This window comes from Callospermophilus lateralis, unplaced genomic scaffold (genome assembly GCF_048772815.1).
Source record: "Callospermophilus lateralis isolate mCalLat2 unplaced genomic scaffold, mCalLat2.hap1 Scaffold_98, whole genome shotgun sequence".
In the NCBI taxonomy this organism is placed as follows: domain Eukaryota; kingdom Metazoa; phylum Chordata; class Mammalia; order Rodentia; family Sciuridae; genus Callospermophilus; species Callospermophilus lateralis.
This window is the reverse complement of record NW_027517992.1, coordinates 2031483-2054793: the sequence shown is the minus strand read 5'-3', so window position 1 is coordinate 2054793 and position 23311 is coordinate 2031483. Positions and strand designations below refer to the sequence as shown.

The 23311-nt window shown below is 32.6% G+C and overlaps 1 pseudogene; it reads left to right on the top strand.

Moving 5' to 3' along the window:
- The first annotated feature begins 236 nt into the window (after positions 1-236).
- On the top strand, positions 237-21807 carry LOC143386185 (testis-expressed protein 9-like; annotated as a pseudogene).
- Positions 21808-23311: the final 1504 nt, after the last annotated feature.

The window sequence follows — 23311 nt, the reverse complement described above, 5'->3', positions numbered from 1 at the left end:
TTCCTTTCTGTTGAGAGGGATTTATCTCATTCATCTTTGCCTTCAGAGTATTTAATGACTTTAGTATCCCTTAACAGGGATCTACCTGTTTTGAGCTATTTGGGGCATTTTTTTCCTTCTTAAAGTAGCAGTATGTCTTAAAACTGCTGTTATATTAATTCAGCAAAAGACAGTAAGTGCAATCATTTAAATCCACAGAGGCACAGATCAGATTTCTAAAAGCCAATCTCCATGTTATGCAGGAGGAATTGGATAATGTTGTATGTGAATGCAATAAAAAGGTAAGATTTTAAAACTTCTTAAAAGAAATGCTCTAACATTCAAAGACATTTGGGAGCAGTTTCAATTATATTTTAATGGCTTTATTTTTAGCTATTATTCAGTTACATTTTGAATTAAAAATTATATATAAATACAGAACTTTATTCCAAGATGTTGAATTATCACAAAGCAAAAGAAGTTTTAAAAGTGTACTAATTAGAATTCTTTTTCAGACTTACAAGGTAAGCTGTTAAACACAAATAAGCTATCTGACTTGCATTTTATAAGATGAAAATGGAATATACTTTTTTCTTCATTAAATGGCTATAAATATCTCATCAAAGATCGTATTCTGAAGTTCCTCTTCTGTTTTCTGCTTTGTTTGGATATGAACTCATGTACATTTTATCACCTATCTCTAATTTTGTAACTAGGAAGATGAATTGCAGGATTTAAAGTCTCAAGTAAAAAACCTTGAAGAAGATTGTGTGAGACAGCAATGAACAATTAATATGCAACTTTCCCAAATAGAAAAATATAAAAATCTTTTTGAAGAAGCAAATAAAAAATGTGATGGATTAGAACAACAGTTTACTTTAATAGAAAGGGTAATGATTTTGCTATTTTTCCTAACTTAATGCCAAAGGTACATTAAAACTACTAAAGTAACATTTGTATAAACACCACTTTTGGTTATTCAGTTATTAGTATTTACCAAAAACAACCTAAATACTATATATTTCATCCATTTAATTTTTTTTAGTTGTAGATTGACTCAATGCCTCTGTTTTTATGTGATGCTAGGATTGAACTCAGTGCCTCACACTTGCAAGGCTACAACTCCAGCCCTGTAAAGAACATAATTCAGTAGCTTAGTATATTTATAGAATTACACAACTACAACCACAGTCAATTTAGGCCATTTTCATAACCTAAAAAATAATACTTTTGTACCCTTTGGTTACCATACCTGACCTCTCTTTCCCCAAATGCTTTGAGCCCTAGGCAACCACTAATTTATTATGTGTCTCAATAGATTTGTCTATTGTAGAAATTTCATATACTTGGACTTATATAATATGTGCTTTTTAATACTGACTTGTTTTTAAGTTTGATCCATGTTGTAACATCAATCAGTATTCCTTTTTGTTGGCCAGTAATATTCCCATCATATAGCCGTAACTCGCTCATCATTTAGACATTTGGATTATTTTGAATAATGCTGCTATGAACATTCACGTACAAGGTTTATGTGATGATATGTTTTCACTTCTTTTGGCTATATACCTAGTAGTGAAATTGCTGAGTTATCTAGTGACATTATGTTTAATGTTTTGAGAAACTATTCAGTTTCCTAAACTGGCTACACTATTTTATATCCCACCAACAGGTGGAAGGAGGGGTCCAGTTTCTTCACATTCTCGCCCAACCTGTTACAGTATGTTTTTTATTGTAACTATTCTTCTGGTGTGAAGTAGTTACCTTATTATGTTTTTGCATTTCGCTAATAAATGATGATGTTGAACATCTTTTTATGTGCTTATTTTCTCTTTGTATCTCTTCTTTGGGAGAAATGGCTGTTCACATTGTTTGCCCATTTTTAAAACTGGGATTTTTATTATTGGTAATAACAGTTCTTTAATAGGATATATATAGCTGTAAGTTTATATAGAGCAGTATGTCCCTTATCAGATATATAATAGGCACATATTTCTCTAAGTATGTGGGTTGTCTTTTTTTTTTTAAATAATGTTGCTACTGCTCTCTATGTATTTTTTAAAATATTTATTCAGTTGTAGATGAACACACAGTATCTTTATTTATTTTCATGTGGTGCTGAGGATCAAACCCAGTTCCTTACATATGTGAGGCAAGCGCTTTACCACTGAGCTAAAGCCCCCAGCCCCTGTGGGTTGTCTTTTACATTCCTTAAGGTATCCTTTAAAGCATGAAATTTTATCAAACATTTTGGTTGTTTAAACTTATAGTGTCATATCTAAGGAAAGAATATATTTTAAATGAACTCCTACTTATTTTTTTCTATTAATTTACCATTGTGATAATAAAAAATTCGACAATACTATATATAGGATTATTTTGTAAAACTTAATGATGATAAAAATAATAATATAGCATGTACTGAGATTTTAGTAAGAAAATATGCCTCCTTCATTACTACTTTATTATGATTCTCTTTAATATATTTGTATGAGAGCCTATTTTTAGGCATTTTATTTTGGTATAATTGACATTATCTTTGGTAATAATTTTAGTATCAGATTTATTTAGGCACAGTTTATATGCAGTAAATTTGTTTTTTAGTATACAGTTTTGTGAGTTTTGATAAATGCACACAGTTGTTTAATCATTACCATAATCAATGACATAGACCAATTCCATTACCCCGAAATTCCTTTTGAATTTAGTTGAGTCCTTCCCCTAATCCCAGCCCTGGAAAATCACTGATAGTTTGGCCTTTTCCAGTATATATTATGTAAGTAGAATCACACAAACTATATCCTTTGAGTCTTATTTTTCCCACTTACCATAAAGCATTTGAAATTTATCCATGTTGCCCATTCCTTTCATTGCTGAGTAGTGTAAATGGTGAATGGATGTACCACAGTTTACCCACATATTTAGTAATGAAAATTGATTATAGTATCTAATAGTTTAAGTCTGTACTGCCAAAAAGGTAACCATTTATGGGCTGTGGTTGTGGCTTAGTGGTAGAGTGCTCGCCTAGCATGTGCAAGGCCCTGGGTTCAATCCTCAGCACCACATAAAAATAAATACATAAAATAAAAGTATTATGTTCAACTACAACTAAAAAATAAATATTAAAAAAGACAGCCATTTAATATTCATAGCTAGTCTAAATTGTGGTGTGCTATAGTATAAAATAAACATCAGATTTTAAAGGCATAAAAAAAGAATGAATAAAATATCTCAATCTTTTTTTATTCTTATTAGTTACACATGATAGTAGAATGTAGTCAATCTTATTTTTTTATATTGGTCACATGTTGAAATAATATTTTAGATATACGTGGTTAAGTGAAATACATTATTAAAATTAATTTTGCCTTTTTCTTTTTAACCTCCTCAAAGTAGTTATTAGAAAATGTAAAGTTCATATTTTACTTCTGTCAGTTTAAGAAATACAGATGATTAATCTAAAAAAAAAGCTGTGACTGAGAGATCAACTTGGTTTTTTTTGATAGTATAGGACATTGAACCCAGGGCCTTCTGTGTGCTAGGCAAGTACTCTACCACCAAGACATACCCTGAGCCATTTTTTAATCTATCTTTTTATTTATTTTTCAGTACTGGGAATGGAACCCAGAGGCACTTTACAATGAGCTACATCTCCAACCCTTTTTAGAAAGGGTCACTAAGTTGCCCAGGCTGGCCTCAAACTTATGATCCTCCTGCCTTAGCCTCCTGTTACTGGGATTACAAGCATGTGACACTGTGCCCAGCTATTCTGTTTTAATTTGCTATTTATCATTTGTCACCACACACCCAAGTACTACCCTTATCACTATTTTAGTCTCAAATAATATTGAAACTTTGGTTACATATTTGATCTTTGCTCTCATATCCTATCCTATGCATTATTTCTTCTAAATGTCTTCATGCATCTTTTTCAGTTTCTTGTCACCACTTGGTTCAAGCAATTACTACACTATTTTGAACCTCTTAATAGGTCATTTTATGTCCATTCTCTCTTTGTCATCCATTATATCCTGGACTCTATCAAATAAATATTCTTAAAGGCAGCATTGCTTATACCCTTTCCTTTGAGGAAAAAGAGAAACAATTTTTTTTAATGTTACACAGTAGGGGAACTGAGTCCGAGTGGTTAAGCAAACAGAATTCAAACTATTTTGTTTGATTCCTAAGTCTATATTCTCCCCACAAATGAGATCAACTATTTTTTAAATTGTGTATTAAGTTATTTTAGCAGCTGATAGTGACAGATGGATTATTTTCTAAATTATAAAAACAAAAAGCATTAGACTTTTTCTGTTATTGATCTTTTTAAAAAATTAACTTTATTGGGGAATGAATTAAATACAATAAGACTTTTAAAATACAGTTCAATGAAGTTATTTTATTCTTTGCACTTGGAATTGAACCTAGGGGGTGCTTTACCAGTGAGCTACATCCTCAGTTCTTTTTTTATTTTTTATTTTGAGATAGAGTCTTGTTAAGTTGTTGAGACTGGCCCCAAACTTGTAATCCTTTTGCCTCAGCCTCCCAGGAAAGGGCCAGTGCACCTGGTCAATGAATTTTGATGAATTAACATATCCTTGTAACCATCACAATCAAGATAGAGAAAATTTGTCACTCTCCTTCAAATGTCCTTTGTACCGCTTCCGCATAAAAACTTCCAATTTCTAACCAGGGCCCCAGGCAACCAAAGATCTGCATTCTTTCACTACAGTTTTGTTTTCTCTGTTCTAAAATTTCATATAGATGGAATCATAAATATGCAATTTTTGTATCTGGCTATTTTTGTTCTTAATGTTTTTTAAATACATCAGTATTATAACATGTTTTGTGGTTCATTTCTTTGTGTTGCTGAGTAGTATTTATTTGAAGATATGCCATATTTTGTTTATATGTTCACTAGTTTATGTGGGCATTAAATTTTTTTCCAGTTTATTAAAAATAAGGCCATTGGATTTCCATATGCAAGTATTTTGTGTAGATTCATATTTTGTGAATTCATATCCAGCATCAGAATGTTGGATAAATGTTCTGAGTCTTATAGAAATTACATATTAAATTTTTAAAGAAACTGTCAAATAGTTTTCCAAAGTGATAATTGAATTTTGCATTCCCACTAACAGTATGAGAGTTCAGTTCCTCTGTCTCCTCATCAACACTTGATATTTTCAGTCTTAATAATTTTAGCTCTACTAAAGGTGAAGTACTTTGTCATTGCAGTTTTTTATTTCCTTTCTGTTAATGTTTAACATCTTTTCATATGCTTATTGGTTATTCATATTTTTCTTGTTATGTATCTGTTGAAACCGTTTTTCCTGTTTGAAAAACACTGGGTTGTAGGAGTTCCTTATGCCTCTTTATGTATAATCCCTTGGTTAGAAGTGTATGTATTGTGAATAAAATGTCCTAGTCTGACTTGACTTGAATTTTCCTAACAGTATGTTTCCAAAGACAGCAGTTTTAAATTTTGATGCACTTTATACATTATTTTCTCTCTCTCTCTCTCTCTTTTTTTTTTAATTCTCTCCAGAAAGCTCTGTCCACCCTAAGGTCATGAGGATTTTCTCCTACAATTTTTGAGTGTGTGTGCACAGGTTTGTGTGTATAATGTAAAATAAAAATTACATAATGTCCTATCTTTCAAATTAATTTTATGGTATGAGGGTTAAAGTCAATTTTTAATTTTTTTTTTCAATTTGTCCCCCTTTGGTTACCATGTCACCTGTGTAGAAAATGCATTGACTGCATATAGTTGTGGGTCTATTTCTGGACTCTGTTTTGTTACAGTGACCTATGTGTTTGATATAATTCATAAGATAAAATTTATAGGTAAAACCATGTGGAGTTTTCTTTTTGGAAGTATTGTAGTTACCAATTCAATTTATTTAATGCATATGTCTATTCTACCTTCATATTGCTTTTTGAATCAGCTTTGGTAATCTTTATTTTTCAAGAAACTTGTCCATTTCATCTAAGTAATAAAACACATTGACAAATTTGTTTATAATATTCCTTTATTTATAATATAATTTATAATACTTATATGACTTACAATAATGACACCTTTCATTCTTGATATTGATGATTTGTCTTATTTTTAATTAATCCTACATTAAATTTATTTATTTAAATCTCAAGCATACTGCATTTTCTAATACATTTTTCCCCCTTTCAGAGATGGTTATTAATGGTTGGTCTTCTTTCTTCAACTTTCCAACACCCTTTCCAGCCTCTGAGTTCATGACTTTGCCCTCTGTTTTATTAAGAAAATGAAAATCAAAAGATAACTTCATCATCCTATCATGAAATCTACCAGCCTCTTTGCTTCTATACCCATATATTGTACTCCCTGTTATAATGGATTACTACCTCTTCTGTTTAAAGCCGATCCTTTAATTGTATGTGGATCCCATACCCTCCTATTCAAGGATTTTGCATCTTGCCATTATCCTGCCTTTGTCTTGCAAAATTAAAATTTATTGGATTCTTTTTTCATGAATATACAAACAAGCCATATGATCTCTCTCTTTTTCTCTCTCTATTTAATACCTGTTTAGATCTCACATCTCTTCCCACCCTACATCATTGCTACATCTTCCACAGCTGCCAGGATTTTCATTCCAAGTCTATTCTTATTCTACCTTCGTCATTTGTTTCTGAAACTTGATCTGATCAGTTATTTATCCTTATCTGATTTTTCTCACCTAAATTACTGTGGAACTTTTGTCACTTTCCCAGCATTTACTGCATTGTGCTGTAGCTGATACATGCACCTCTCTCATGTTCCCACTGTCTTTTATGAGGGATATAAGAATTATGAGAGGGTGGTAAATTATTTCTTCTTGAAGCTCCTAGCATTGGGTTTTAAAGCTAAATTTTATTTTCTTTATGCTACCTAGCTTTTTAAAATATTTATTTTTTAGTTATAGGTGGACACAATACCACTATTTATTTTTATGTGGTGCTGAGGGTCAAATCCAATGCCTCATGCATGCTAGGCGAGCGCTCTACCTTTGAGCCACAACCCCAACCCGCTATCTAGCTTTATTTTCTTTAAAACATGAAATTCAAGACTTGGGATTTTTAATAAAACTTTTGTTCAGCAGTATATAAACTGCTTTTGGGAGGGTAACAGATTAATTTTGTCTATTTTTAGGATGCCAGTAGTATCTTGTCTGTACTTAGTAAACGATACTAGAGTATGACTGAACACAGAAATGTTTTCAAATAGGTTTTCCTTTCTTTAGTGGCTTTATGTATGTAGAAAAAAAATTATTTCCTGCTTTACTATTCTCCTCACTGTCCTTTATCCTTTTTCTTCTTCATGTCTTCGCAGAAAGGGACAGTATTGATTAAAGAATTGGTGGGGAAACATCATGTAATGAAGGATGTTTTTATTTTTCTGCAAAGTAGGTTCCAAAATCACCAGCAGGAAGGAGGTTCCCCTGGTCTGTGAGAGAAGGCTGAAATTAGGTAGCAAGAACCATGGACTTTGCAGCTAATAAACTTCTTTGCCTTTTCCATGTGAACAATGAAATAAATCATATGAGTTTTTAGCGTAGCTGCCACCCACAAAGCTGTGAAGAAGACTGTGACAGCAGATGGTATCCACACACAGTTTGATTTGTTTAGAAACCCACATAAAAAACAACATGTGTTGTTTTGTTTTCCCCCTTAATTACTCAAAGCCAAGGAGATCAGTATTCAAAGATGATATAGCGATATATCCAGGAGAAAAAAATCATGAAAGAATACAGACTATGTTTTTATTGTATCATTTCAGTTCTACAGTATTTATTGGGTCTCTGCTTTCTGTAAGGGTCTAGACTAGGCCTTATGTTGAAGGGGCTACAAAAAGAGTGGGTTAAGTATTTATAAGTTCAAAGATGTTATTAGTCCCTTTTATATACCACTGAAGTGCTGGAAATAAATTAAGACAGTTTCTGTCCTCAAGGACCTAGTTTATAAAGGAATGAAGGAAATAAAGCAAAGGGACAGTTTAGTGTCATGTAGCAGGTGCTGTAATAAGTGTGTATTAAGAAGTCCTAGAGGCTCTAAGGAAAGGCAACCAATGCAACCTGGGTGGATAGTGAGGGTTAGAGATAGGAGGCTTCCTGGAGGAGGGAAAGTCCTAATGAACAACTCTGAGTCTTACTGAGTAGGTTAAGGGATCAGGATCAGAGGCTGGAAACATATGGCTGTTTGGGAGTAATCAAAGTACTGTTGATTTTACTGAAGGTAACATCTGTGAGAGATGAGGCTTGCTGATAGTGACCAGGTTCTGGTGGAGTTTGAAGTTACCAGTATGTTCATGTTTCTTTATGTTCTTCATGTTGGCCTCTTGACTGTATGCAATGGAATATCCTAGGTTATTTGCAGAAATATAAATCTAATCTAGGACATGGAAAACCATCATTCATAAATTATTGTTTCTGCTCAAAATTGAGATTTTCCTGTAGGACTAATACAGAATGTCTTGCATTTGGCGAATTTTCTTAAATGACACATTTTGCCAGTTTTACACAAAAACAGTGTTTGTGTGAGAGTGTATGTCTTACATTGGCCTTTTGGGAGGCTTCTGAGAGAACTCTATAGTTTTAAAAGGTTGCTTATAAAAAATAGGGACTGTGTTATAATGTTGTAGGTCAATAAAGGGAGAAAATTCCAAACAAAGTAAAAATTTAGTTCACAATTACATTTTTAGGATATATTTTTTTAATACCAGTTTGAGGCAAGAATTGCCTGAGAACTCTAATACTTAGTGCCCATCTACTAGCTGTGGTTGTGAGGGGGTGGGAGTGGGGTAGGTGGAGGGGGGCAGCAGGGATTTGCAGGAAAATTTGGGGAATGAAAAAGTGGAAAATATAAAAAGGGAAATTATTTTTTTACTATGCAGGAATTAGAAAATAAAAGATGACTACAAAAACAGGCTGCCTCTACCCAAAGCACCACAGAAGTCCACTTGAATAGAGCCCTAGAAGAAGCAGAAAAGTATAAACTGGAGTTAAGTAAATTAAGACAAAACAACAAGGTATGGAAAGATTAAATAGTTTTGGTAGTGATCACTTTTGGTAACTTCCTCTTATGCAAGCATCAAAAATAATAGTTTTAGACTTACAATTCTTGATGTTATAATCAACATCTTTCTTTTTCAGCAAGTTAGGATTATATGCTGGGGCTGTTACCTCATTGGATGATACCACAGTTCTTTAGAGGATTCATTCACTTCTTTATCCAAAAGATCTTTATGGGTGCCCATATTATATGCCACTTTTCTGAGCTCAGGATAAGGAGTGGGGAAAAAAAGTGTGTTTCATGTCTCATGTTGGTTATATTCTTTTCTGAGCCTCAATTTTCTAGTATAGAAAGCAAGGGGCTGTTTAACTTGGCAGTAGCTCTCAATAACTTGGCAGTAGCTCTCAAACTTGAGCATGTATCAGGATCACCTGAAGAGTTTTTTAAAACACAGATTGCTTGGCCTCAGCTTTGGAGTTTCTGACTCAGTAGGTCTAGGGTGAGGCCTGAGAATTTGGAACTTTAAAGAGGTTCCCAGGGGATACTGCTGCTGGTTCTGAAACCATAGTTCAATAACTACTGTCACAGAGCTATTAGAAAGATCCCATCTCCAAGGTCTAGCCAATGCTTGGCATAGGATTAACATTCAATGCCTTAACTAGCTGTTAAATTAATGAATTTTCAAGTATTGATGTATATGAAGATATCTGTACATTCTGTAAATACTGGCTGTTAGTTTTTTGTTCTGTGTCAACCTGAAAGAACAAAAGTCGATACTCCATCGGAATCTCTTCCCTTAGAACAATATTTAATAATTTAACAATGACATGTGATGAAATTAGGAACCACCTTCATTTCATATGCAGAAAATACATTTTGGATTATATTAGTAACAATAGGAATAAACTGGAACTGGCCTTGATTAGTCCTCCAACATGTTTAACAGAGGCAAATACATGACAGTGACTACAGTTTTAACAATATCATCTGTGAGATTATTTATCCTATTTTGATCAAACTATTTCATGTTCATGGGCCATTAATGACAGTATCAGATGAGCAAATTAAGTCATCTCTATGGACTTAATAATTAGCATATTAGAATATTTCCAATTTGCATTTTAAAAGGATTTTGAAGACAATAAAAGGAAGAGTAACCATGAGTGATTCAGGATTTGCAATTCTGGTTACAGATTTGATCTTTATATTAGCACACAGTAAAATAGTAGAAAGAAAAATTGGTTTCCAGTAGATGGCTCTCCTCATTGTATCTGGCCATCTTGAAAATTCAGGTGATGAAGACTTGTTATGTGAATAGCTCATTCTAAAACCATCAACACTATAAAAACAACTTGGATGCATTCAACATATAAACTTCTGACCCCAGATCTGCATATGATTGATTGATTTAAATTCATGGAATAATATTTGTGAATATATTGCTTATTATGTACTATAATGTAGACACTTGTGGCCAGATTTTTAAAATGTAACTTATTTCAGAATTCCAAAAAACTATGTGTCTTATACTTTTGATTTAAAAAAAATTTTTTGTAGTTGTAGATGGACAGAATGCCTTTATTTTATTTATTTTTATGTGGTGCTGAGGATCAAACCCAGTGCTAGGCAAGCTCTCTGCCACTAAGCTACAGCCCCAGCTCATACTTTGATTTTTTAAAAATTATTTTGCCTAATATTTATCTTTGAGGGATGTTTCAGGATTATATAGTAATTCTCTTAGAGTCTAATCTGTATGTGTTTTTGTGTGTGAGAGAGAGCAGGTTTTTTTCTTTCAATTTAATTCTTTTTACTTTGCCTCTCATTTTGATTAAACATATAATTATTGTTAAATAGTCAATTAAAATTATTCAGGTCTATATGTTTAAAAAATCTAACAGGGAAATATTAATGTTTCCATAAAACAGAACAAGATTACTTTGTAGTCATCAGAAACCAAAGATCTGTTTTTAAAATAATGACAAACTTATTCTTTACAGAAATTAGGAAGCAAATTTGGTTTTAAAGTAAGAGTAACTTTTGAAATGAAAAGTCAGTTAATTTAAACCAGGTGTTGTATGAATGAAGGGACCTTAGTCCTAATCACTATCATGTCCTCAGGGTCTAGCAAATGGTCATTGCTAAAGTCACACTGAAGGAAGGAATGTTAAAAGTAATGGTTTAACTGGAATTCCACTTAAAAACAGGACATTTGATTTGATGATTACTTGAAATCCTTTTTTAATGTGACACCAAAGTCCATGTTACTTCATTTCCAAAGAAATAATTTCTGATTCATCATTAATTCATTTAGAAATATTAGGGCCTGATAAGTACTGTACTGGCCAGATCTTTATTAGAAGCTGAAAGATGGAAAGGAGATAAAAATTGAATATATTCTTTGAAGTCTTGCAGCTTTTAGTGGAGAAGTTGGATGTTTAGATAACCCATCAAGCAAAATTAAGGGGCAACTGTGAGAAATTCTGTGGGTAAGCTAAGATCTGAATACTATATAGGAGTTAAGTGTGCAGGGAGATAATTATGGACAGAAGGAATACTAAATAAAAATGGTTCTCTGACAAGAAAAGAGGACAAGTTAATGAAAGGCAAATTCGATGTGAAGGGAGTGATACAAAGTGAAGCTTTAAAGGGTGATGTCATCTAGATCCTTTCGGCCAGGGTTAAGGATTTTATATTTCATCCAAAGAGCAGTGCAAAACTACTATACAGTTATTCTTTGTAGGGCAGAGAATCTGGCAAGCAGGCCAGAATGGATGCAGATAGATTGGTTAAGAGTAAGTGTGAGAAATGATGATGTAGTTTGGACTAAAGTGATAGTGGTAGAAATGGGAGGGGTTAAGTTCTCAAATACATTTAGGAGCCAGGCTCAGTAGTGCATGCCTGTAATCCCAGCACCTCAGGAGGCTGAGGTGGGATGATCACAAGTTCAAAGTCAGCCTCAGCAAATTAGTGAGGCCCTAAGCAAGTTAGCAAGACCCTGTCTCAAAATAAAAAGAGCTGGGGATGTGGCTCAGTGGTTAAATGCCCCTGGGTTCGATGCAATAGGGCTTAGTGATACACTGGATATAGTCTGTGGGAAAGGAAAGCTTAAGGGAGGATAGTACTATTCACTGAATTAAGAAACACTGGAACAATTCTGGGGAAGAAAAGTATAAAGTTTGAAGTTATTCTGAGGAATCCAAGAGGAAATGTTTTAAAACTTAGAGAAGTCTGCATTGAATAGGAAGACAGAATAAGTGGGAGAAAGAGAAAAGCAAGGCCAGATTGAGCCTTGAAATAGTCCAGTATTTCTAAGGAGTATTCAGTACTCAATAGTATTCAGTACTTAACCACACCAATTGATCACCGAGAAATATTTTGGTAGAATGATAAGGGAAGAAGACAGATTTAATGGGAAATGAAAAATGAATGCAGGTGAGGAAGTGGAGATAGTGAATATATATGTGTGTAATTCTTCAAAGACACAAATGAGTAGAGTTGGAAGGACAGAGCTGAGTGAATTTTTTAATGAGATAATTTACATACAATAAAATGCAGATTGCACATGTATAGTTCACTGAGTTTGGGCTCCTTGTTTTGGTCAGCTTTTTCACTGCTGTGACTGACCAGACCAACTGTAGAGAGGAAAAGTTTATTTAGGGGCTCATGGTTTCAGAGGTCTCAATCCATAGACAGCCGGCTCCACTCCTTGGGGATCAAGATGAGGCAGAACAACATGGTGGAAGAGTATGGTGGAGGCACACAGCTTACATGATGACCAGGAAGCACAGAGACTCCACTGACCAGATAGAAATATACCCTGAAGCCACATCCCACCTGCCTTCAGTTACCGCTCAATTAATCCCATCAGATGATTAATTCAAAGATCGAGTTAAGGCTTTCCTAACCCCATCATTTCTTCTCTGAATCTTCTTGCATTGTTTCACATGTGAGCCTTTGGGGGACACCTCACATTCAAACCATAATAGTCCTACTTATCTGTATAATGAGCCACTTTATAGAATATTTACATTTCCCCAGAAAGTGCTCTTGTTTCTGTTTCTAGGCCCCTCAGAGACTGCACTGGTCTGATTTCATTGGCTTCTTTCACTTACCATAATATAAGATTGACTTGTGTTTTTATATTTTATTGTTCCATCTTGTTAATGATTTACCAATTACTCTTTCCAAAGACTCAATTTTTGCCTTTATTTTCTTTATAATTTGTTTGCTATTTCACTGAATTCTCTTTATTGTATCCTTTTGTCCACTTGCTTTGGTTTTAATTTGTTCTTCTATTTCTAACTTCTTAAGTTGAAGGCTTAGATCATTGATTTTAAATTCTTCTTTTCTAAAGCATTTAATGGTAGTTTCCCTTAAAATTATGCTTTAGCTAACTCCCAGAACTATTTTTTTGCCTCTTTTAACTAAATATGTCTATTTTAATATACCTACTGTAATACAATTTACAAAAACCTGTACATATTTAGTGTAAAATTATTGAGTTTTGACTGTATACCTATGAAATAATCACCCATTATATATATATATCTGTCACCCCTGAAAGTTTGTGTCCCTTTACAATCCTTCATTCCAAGGTAACTTGTTTTTACATTTTCTAGAATTTTATGTTCTTTTAAATTTTTTTTCCAATGTGACTTCTTTTATTCAGGACAATTATTTTGAGATTCATCCATGTTGTTTCCTGTGAAAATAGTTAATTTAATAACTTTTTTACCCATGGTATAAATATACCAGTATTTGTTCATCCATTAACTGTTGGACAAGTGGGTTTTTCTAATTTTGGCCTATTTTACAAAAACTGCTATGAACATTCATGTATAATTTTTTTATATAGACATACACTTTTTTTCCTGTTGAATGTCTAAGTTATATTGTTAAACCTAAGGTAACAGATTTCAGATTTGTTTTCTTATAGAAGTTGAGTATCTTTTAGCTTTTATATTTTAGCTTTTTTGTTTGGGGTTTTTCCTTATGATGCAAGATAAAAGGCATAAGTTTTTTTTTTTTTTTTTTTTGGCTTTTTTTGGCTTTTTTTGGCATTTATTCCAGCACTGTTTGTTGAAAAGATAATTCTTTTATCATTGAATTGTCCTGAAACTTTTGTTGAAAATTTATTGCTCAGATAGGTATGGATCTATTCTGGGAATATTTATTTAATTGGTCTGAATGCCTGCCTTTATGCTAATCATTGTTTTGATTAGAGCTATATAAGTCTTGATATCAGTGAGTCCTCCATCTTTATTCTTCTTCTAATAAATTGCTTGGTTATTCTGGGTCCTTTTCTTATAAATTTTAGAACTACCTTAACAGTTTCCACAACAATTTCTGTTGAAATTTTGATTGGCATTGCATTAATCCATAGATAAATTTTGGGAAATTGGACAATATTGTGTCTTAAATCACAAATAGAGAATATCTGTATTTTAGGCCATCAATTCCTCTAAGCAATATTTTATACATATTAATATGTAGGTCTTGTGTATTTTTTGTCAACTTATCACTTAGTATTTCATATTTTTGATGTCACTATAAATACTTTTTAAATTCAAATTTATCTTTGTTACTAGAATAGAAAAATACTATTTAACTTCAGTACATTGTATACATCTGCAATTATGCTAGACTCACTTATTCTAGAAGCCTTAGGATTTTCTGTACAGACTATGTAAAATGCCAACTAGGAAATATTTTAGGTTTTGTAGGCTATGTATGGTTCCTTTTTGTGTAGTCTCCACTGGCTTTCTTTTTTAAATTCATCTAACCCTTTCAAAATAAAAAAATTTTCAGGGGTGGGGGTGGGTACCGGGGATTGAACTTGTGTGCACTCAACCACTGAGCCACTTCCCCAGACCTATTTTGTATTTTATTAGAGACAGGGTCTCACTGAGTTGCTTCCCACCTCACTTTTGCTGAGGCTGGCTTTGAACTCAACATCCTCCTGCCTCAGTTTTCCCAGCCGCTGGCTGTTGTGCCACCGTGCCTGGCAAAATAAAAACATTTCTAACTTATGGCCTATAGAAAAACTGACCAAAGTTCCCTGGAAGATCTCAACAGGAATGCATACAGGATTTCTTTTCAGTTTCTTTTTTCTTGTTCTTTTGAGATAATAATATATTTTTCTTTTAACCTATTAATGTGACGAATAACATTGGTTGATTCTCAAATATTAAGACAAACATATTCCTGGGATGAACCTCACTTGAGATGTATCGTTATCCCCTTTATATAATATTAGGTTAAATTTGTGAAAATCTGCAGGCCTTTAAACTCAGTGGCTCGGGAGACTGAAGCAAAAGATGGCGAGTTCAAAGCCAGCTCAGCATAGGCAGGTGCTAAGCAATTCAGTGAGACCCTGTCTCTAAATAAAATATAAAATAGGGCTGGGGATGTGGCTCAGCAGTCAAGTGCCTCTGAGTTCAATCCCGGGTACCAAAAAAATACTGTGAAAATTTTAGAGACCTTTTTGTTTTTTAATATATGTACATATGGGAACATACTTTTAGTCTGTAGTTGGTATGTGTGTGATTGCATTTGTGGTGCTGGGGATTGAACCCAGGGCCTCCTGCATTTTAGGCCAACAGTGGACCAATCAGCTACATCCTCCAGCCCTTGTTTTACTTTTCTTATAAATTCTTTCTCATCTATAGTTTATTTGTAAAAGATCATTGTTTTTGTTTTGGTATAAGCATGTAAGTTATGTCATGGAATTAATTTCCAACTTGTTTTTCTGGAAATGCTTAACTTTCTGAAAAAGCTTTAGTAGAGTTATTATGTTTTTCTTTGAATGTCTGGTATAGTTCACAAGTGAAGCCATATGGACCTACGGTTTTCTTATGGAACTATTTTAAAATTCAAATTCAATTTATTCAGTAGTTAAAGAAGCATTCTATATAGAGGCTATTGTATTTTCTTGTTTTTGGTGTTTCCATCTTGCAAAGAATCTGTTCATTTTACCTATGTTGTTAAATTTGTTGGCTTGAAGTTTTTTTTATACTATTTTTCCTTATTATCCTTTGAATATTCCTCTTACATTCTTATTTTTGATTGTACCCACCCCAGCTTCTTCATTCTAATTTTATTGGTAATTGGCTTCTTATCAGTCTCCCTAAAGACTTACTAATTCTGATTTCATTGATTTTTATCTATTTTGTGTCTATTTATGATTTATGTTTTTTTATTATTTCCTTCTCTTTATTTTGGGTTAAATTTGTTCTCATTTCTTATAGTGGAGTCTGCTGAAATGAAACCTTTTCTAATGTAAGTATTTAATCATTAAAATTTTCCTCTGTGCATTCCTACATCCCATAAACTAAAATTATTCATCCCATAAACTAAAATTATTCATCCTATTTTGAATACTTTCTAATTTTCCCCTTTGACTCATAAATTATTTAGAAGTTTGCCATTTTATTTCTAAATGTTTTGGGATTTTCCTTAACCATCCTTATTGATTTCTAATTTAATTATATCGTGGACAGAGAATATATATGGTCTCATTTATATCACTGTAAATTCATGGAGACTTTTGATTCAAAATTAATGGCTTAAATTGACAACTATTCCATGTGTCCTTTAAAAGAATATGCATTTTGCATTTGTTGGGTGGAAAAGTCTATAAATGTCAAATATGTCAAGTTACTTAATGGTGGTATTCATGTTTTCTGTATCTTTACATATATTCTGTGTACTTCTTCTATCAAGGATTAAGAGAGGTACTGATTCTAAGTATACTTGTATATATATACATATATATAATATGTCTGTTTCTTCTAGTTTTATTAATATTTGCATCATGTATTTTGAAACTCCAATGATGCTCTATTACTATGAATATTAACATTCAGATTGTATGACTTCCTGATGAACCTGACCCCTTATAATACTATAACTTTTATTTCCTGGTAATAGACTGTGTTCTGATATTATTTTATTTGATATTTAAGCAACTCAGGTTTTATGTTAATTGTTAGCATTATCTTATTTTTTCCATCCTTATAATTACTTTGTTTCTTCTTATAGACAGCATATAATGGAGCTTTGTTTTCTGTTTGTTTTATTTTGTTTTTTTGTACCAGGGATTGAGCCCAGGGGTGCTTAACCACTGAGCCACCTCCCCAGCCCTTTAATTTTTTTTTTGAGATGGGATCTTGCTAAGTTGCTTAGGACCTCAGCCTCCCAAGCTGCTGGAATTATAGGCATGCCACCATGCCTGGCTTGTTTTTAAAATCTGACAGTATCTAACTTTTTAATTAGGGTACTTATACCTTTGCATTTAATGTGATTATTAATATGGTTGGAATGAAATCTATTAACTAGCTGTTTGTTTTTATTCCTTATGTTCTTTTTTAAAATTAATTTTAAGAAATGATCTCCCTTTTTGTCTCATCTCCACTTCTGTGTGTGCATTTTAGCATTCATTATATACATCTTTAACTTATCAGGTAATATAGAATTTTATGAATAATGTAAACCTTTTAGCAGTATACTTTTTTACACTATCCTTTCCTTTTTGCCACTAAGTAAATTTAAACATTTAAATTATGGCAAACTACAAATGAAAATTACCCTTTTAAACATTTTAAATTTAAAATAAAATATTGTTATATATATTCATATAGTTGTACAACCAATAACCAGAGCTCTCTACATCTTGCAAAAACAAACCCTGTAGTTCCCTCTTACCCTCGTCCCAGCCCTTGGCAAGCACCATTCTGCTTTCTGACTCTTCCTCACATGAATGAAATCATACAGTAGTATTTGTCTTCCTGTAACTAATCAACTTCATTTGACGTAGGTACTCAAAGTTGACCCATGTAGCATGAGTCAGAATCTTATTGCTTTCTAAGGTGCAAAAATAATCCATTATATTTATAATATCACATTTTGTGTGTTCATGTGTCAATGAAAACTTGGGTTGTGTCTGAGTTTTTGGCTGTCCTCAATAGTACTGTTATGAACAAGGTCTACAAATATCTGAAACTGCTTTCAATTCTTTTAAGTGGAGTTACAGGATCAGAGAAAATTATCTTTGAATTTTTTTAGGAACTGCTATTGTTTTTGATAGCAGCTGTATCATTTTACATTCCCACTTAGAGTGTACAAATTTCCCAATTTCCCCAGATCCTTGCCAATACTTCCTATCATCTACTATTTTTTTTCTTTTTTTAAATAGTAGTCATCCTAATGGGTTTGAGGCTTTATTTCATTGTGGTTTTGATTTGAATTTTCCTAATTATTAATTAAAAGATGTGGAACATCTTTTCATGTGCTTTTTAGCCCTACATATGTATTCTTTAGAGAAATATATTACAATAATTTAATGAAAATATTATTATACTTTTAATGTCACATAACCAAGAAATCCTTGCCACATCCCATGATATGATCTTCTCCTCCCAGGGTTCTAAGAGTTTTATAGCATTAGCTCTTATTCTTAAGTCTTTGATTCACTTGAGTTAATTTTTGCATAGCATGAGATCAGGAAAGAATTCTTTTGCATGTGCATATTCAGTTCCCCAGCACCACTCTGTTAAAGAGATTATCTTTTCCCTTCTTCTTCTTTTTTAAAAAATCTCTTGACCATATATATATGAGGGTTTGTTTCTAAGATTTATTCTATTCTATTGATCCGTATGTCTGTCTTGATGCCAGCACCACATTGTTCTAATATTGTACCTTTGTAGTAAGATTTGAAATCAAGAAATGTGAGACCTTTATCTTTGTTCTCTTTCAAGATTAATTTGGCTATTTGGGGTTCCTTGAGGTGTCCTACGAATGTAAAGAAAGATTTTTCTATTTCTACAAAAACCACTACTGTGATTTTGATAAAAACTGAATTTAATCTGTAGATCTCTTTGGGTTGCTACTGACATCTTAACAATATATTAAGCCTTTCAATCCATAAACACATGATGTCTTCCCATGTATTTGTCTTTAGTTTCTTCCAGCATGTAAGTCTTTTACCTTCTATTTTAAGTTTATTCCTTAGTATTTTATTCTTTTTGATGGTATTTTAAATGGAATTGTTTTCTAAATTTCTTTTTTTGGAATGTTCATTGTTAGTATATAGAAACAATTCATTTCTGACTTTACTGAATTCATCTATTAGTTATGATAGTTTTTTCTTATGGTTTTCTACATATAAGAACGTGTTGTTTATGAAAAGCAATGTTACTTCTTCCTTTCCAATTTGGATGTCTTTCTTCTTCTGTACTAATTGGTCAAGTTACAACTTATAGTACTATGTAAAGCAGAAGGGACATAAATCGGTGCCTTTCTCTTGTTCCTGATCATAGCTTTGGGGCTTTTCACCATTGGGTATGATATCAGATGTGGTCTTTTCACATATAGCCTTCTGTTATGTAGAGATAGTTTCCTTCTTTCCGGGTTTTTAATTTTTTAATCACAAGCTTTTGAATCTTGTCAAATACTTTTTTGGCATCAATTCAGATGACAATATGGGGTTTCTCCATTCTGTTAATATGGTATGTTAACATTGATTTTGAATGTTTAATTATCCTTGCATTCTAGCAATAAATTCTATTTGGTCACCATGTATAATTCTTTTAATGTGATCAGGGATGTTGGCTTATAGTTTTCTGTAGAATACAGAAGTGTTCTATTCAATTCTAGGGAAGTATTTAAGGATAGATGGTGTTAATTCTTCTCTAAATATTTGGTAGAATTCACAAGTGAAGCCAGACAGTTCTGGACTTTTATTTATCAGAAGGGTTTTGATACTCATTCAGTATCCTTACTAATTATAGGTCTATTCAGAATTTATATTATTCAGTTTTGGTAGGCTAAGTTTCTAGAATTTTTAATTTCATTTTGGCTATCCAAATGTTAGCTACACTGTTCATAGTATTTTTATGATACTTTCTATTTCTGTAAAATTGGTTGTATTGCCCCCTCTTTCATTTCTGATTTTAGGTATTTGAATCCTCTTTATCTTTTCTTCATCAGTCTACCTGAAGGTTCATTAATTTGTTAATCTTTCCAAAGCACCAACTGTTTCATTTGATTTTTTTTATTCTCTTATTTCTGCTCTCATGTTTATTATTCTCCATTTCTGCTAGCTTTGAGGTATTTCTGGTTCCTTAATTATTAAGTTAGGTTGGTTTGGGATCTTCTTCATTCTTAATATAAGCATTACATTATTAGTATTAGCAATGTTATACTCTATCCTATACATTTTGGTGTATTGATTTTCTAATTTCCATAGTTATATCTTCTTTGACCCACTGGTAGTTTGAATGTGCTATAAAGTTTGGATCCTGAATGTCCCTCAAAGGCTCATCTGTTGAAGACATGTTGGGACATCTGCCCAGTGTTGGGACATCTGCAGCGGGTCTGCTCTTAGTGCCCCCAATACCACCACAGTCAAGGAGGACTATATAAATCATGTAATGTTTAGTATGAAGAAGGTTTACTGGCAAAATTAAAAGTATCAGTGATTTCCTTTTGGTATCATTTTATTATTATATGAAAGAGCAAACAATTCAGTATTTCAATACAGAGAGATTATGTTCACTGATTCTCTTTTGCATTGTGTAAGACGATTTTACTATGAGGTAGTCTCCCTTATGAGCAGTGCATGAATTCTCTACTAAGTTTTTAGACTATACCTGTTCCCTTAAACAGGTTCCTAAGAATGTTATCCTATAAAGATGTATGTATGTATGTATGTATGCAGATTTCAAGGGCTTTTTAAAGGATTCCCACATAGAAATTTGTACCATCCTGGCAGTACTGTTAGTCCAACAAGACTACTGTTTTTGTTTGAGGTCTATCCCTGTGAACCCATGAACTGGTTAAGTACATTCAGTAAAAACTAGGTGAATGAGGTCTTCAACCAGTATATCCTTTAAAGATCATATTTTGCTTACTAGTGATTACTCATCTATGCCTTGAAATGTATTTTTGGGGTTCAAATATTTGTTACCTGTTCCGAGTTCATTCAATACAAGTTTTTAATTTGACCTGATCATGATTTAAAGCTATCAAATTCCAGTAATTTGGTAATACAAAGAAAATTTTATGTACATGTATATTTCAGTTAAAAATAATTTTTATTACTGATGTAAAATAAAATAATTTACTTAAAAAATATAAAGATTACATACTAAAAATTTTTCTTTTGTAGGATATAGCAAATGAAGAACACAAAAAAATTGAAATGTTAAAATCAGAAAACAAGAAGCTAGAAAAACAAAAAGGAGAATTAATGATAGGGTTTAAGAAACAATTAAAATTAATTGATGTTTTAAAAAGGCAGAAGGTGAGTATCAATGAAGGATTATAGATATTATCTGGACCTTTGTATTAGAGTTTTACTTTGTTTCATTTTGGTATCCTTAGACAAATTTTTATCTAAATAAAATCTGTTATACATAAGCTTGTATAATGTAGCATGTAAGTAAATTAGTTACATGGGAAATGGGACTGGTACAAATATTTGCCAAATATAGAATAACAATAACAATAACTATTTAGATGACAATTTTACTTTTCAAACCTTAAAGTACTCCCACTTTCATTTTTAAGGCATTTTACAATATTGAATTTTAATGGTAGGTTGGTTCAGTATTACTGTTGGGATAAGAAAGGCTTTTCAAATATTTGCTTATTAGAATGCATGTTTTTCAAACTTATATTTTGATATCCGTCTGACAATATTGATTTCTTTTTAAACAGATGCACATTGAAGCTGCCAAGATGCTATCTTTCACTGAAGAAGAATTTATGAAGGCACTTGAATGGGGCAATTCATGAATGATCTACTTCAATTAGTCTCTATAACTTAAAAAGTTAAAACTTTTTAATTTCACAAAAATCTTCAAAGATTTCCTAACTTAGATGTGGGGATATAAAACTTTTTCTCATATGTAATTATTAATGAAAAGGAAATATTGTATAAAATAAAGCAGCAAGAATTTTTTAATCTATTTCTTACGACCATTTTTAATTTTTATGACCTTTTTGATATTTTACAACTGCACTTAAAAATATTTTACATCCTGGGAGATGGAGCAAATGGTAGAATAGGACTCTCCAGTGATCCTTCCCACAGGTGTAATATTTGGCACCCGAAACCTACAGGCACTGAGGTCTGTCTGCCTACTGATGAGGTTTGTACATAATCTAAGTCTGCTGCGCTGGCTAGCAGACTTGTCTGTCTTGCAGGGACTATGAATTCCTAAATGGCACTAGGAGTCAAGGGGACATCTGCCCAGTGTTGGGTTTTACTGAAGTGGGCCTGCTATAAGTGCTCCTAATACCGCCAGAACCAATGAGGACTGTAATGGTGGAACATATAAATTACGTATGTTTAGTATGAAGAAGGTTTACTGGCAAAATTAAAAGTATTAATTTGTTAAGCCTGAGATGTATATAGGCACAAAGATGTAATCTGACATCAAATATATAAAGTGGAAATATACAGCAATTTTATGTGATCAAAGTTATCAGTTTAACATAATAACCTGTTTTATACATATGTGCAAGTCTCTTTAATAACCACAAAGCAAAAGCCTGTAGTACACTAAAAAGAATCAAATCATACAATTATGATAATGGAATGTGATGGACATTATTACATAGATGAAAACAAAAATTGGTGTGAATTTTTGTATACAATCAGAGATATGAAAAACTGTGCTTTAGAGTCTGGGGATATAGCTCAGTTGGTAGAGTGCTTGCCTAGCATGTACAAGGCCCTGGGTTCAATCCCCTGCACCACCACTGGGGGGAAAAAAGAAAAATTGTGCTTTATATGTGTAATAAGAATTGTAATGCATTCTGCTGTCATATATAAATAAAAAATTAATTGAAAAACCAAACCAAAACAAAACAAAAACACAATTAGAGAAAATTACTCAGCCACAAAGGCCCTAAGAATGGAAGATCAACAAAGCAGAATCACAAAACAGTAGTAGTAAATGCTGATGATAATCATCTGGAATGTTAATGGATTAAATTTTCCAAATAAGAGGAGCTAAATGGATAAATAACAAAATCCACCCGTACACTTCCTTAAGACTCAGGATGTACACAAAGTAAAGGGATGGCAAGAACATAGCATTATGAGGTTAAGGGCTGTGACTCCTAATCCAATTTTCTCTCTTAAGCATCAAGCCAGCTATGGTCAATTTCTATTCCTCAATGTTCCCTAATTAGAAAATGGGAATAATAACCTATGCTTTTTAAACTCTTTGCCATTGGTTCTTAACCATCTTGGGGTCACAGATCCTCTTGAAAACCTAATAAAGAAAGAGAC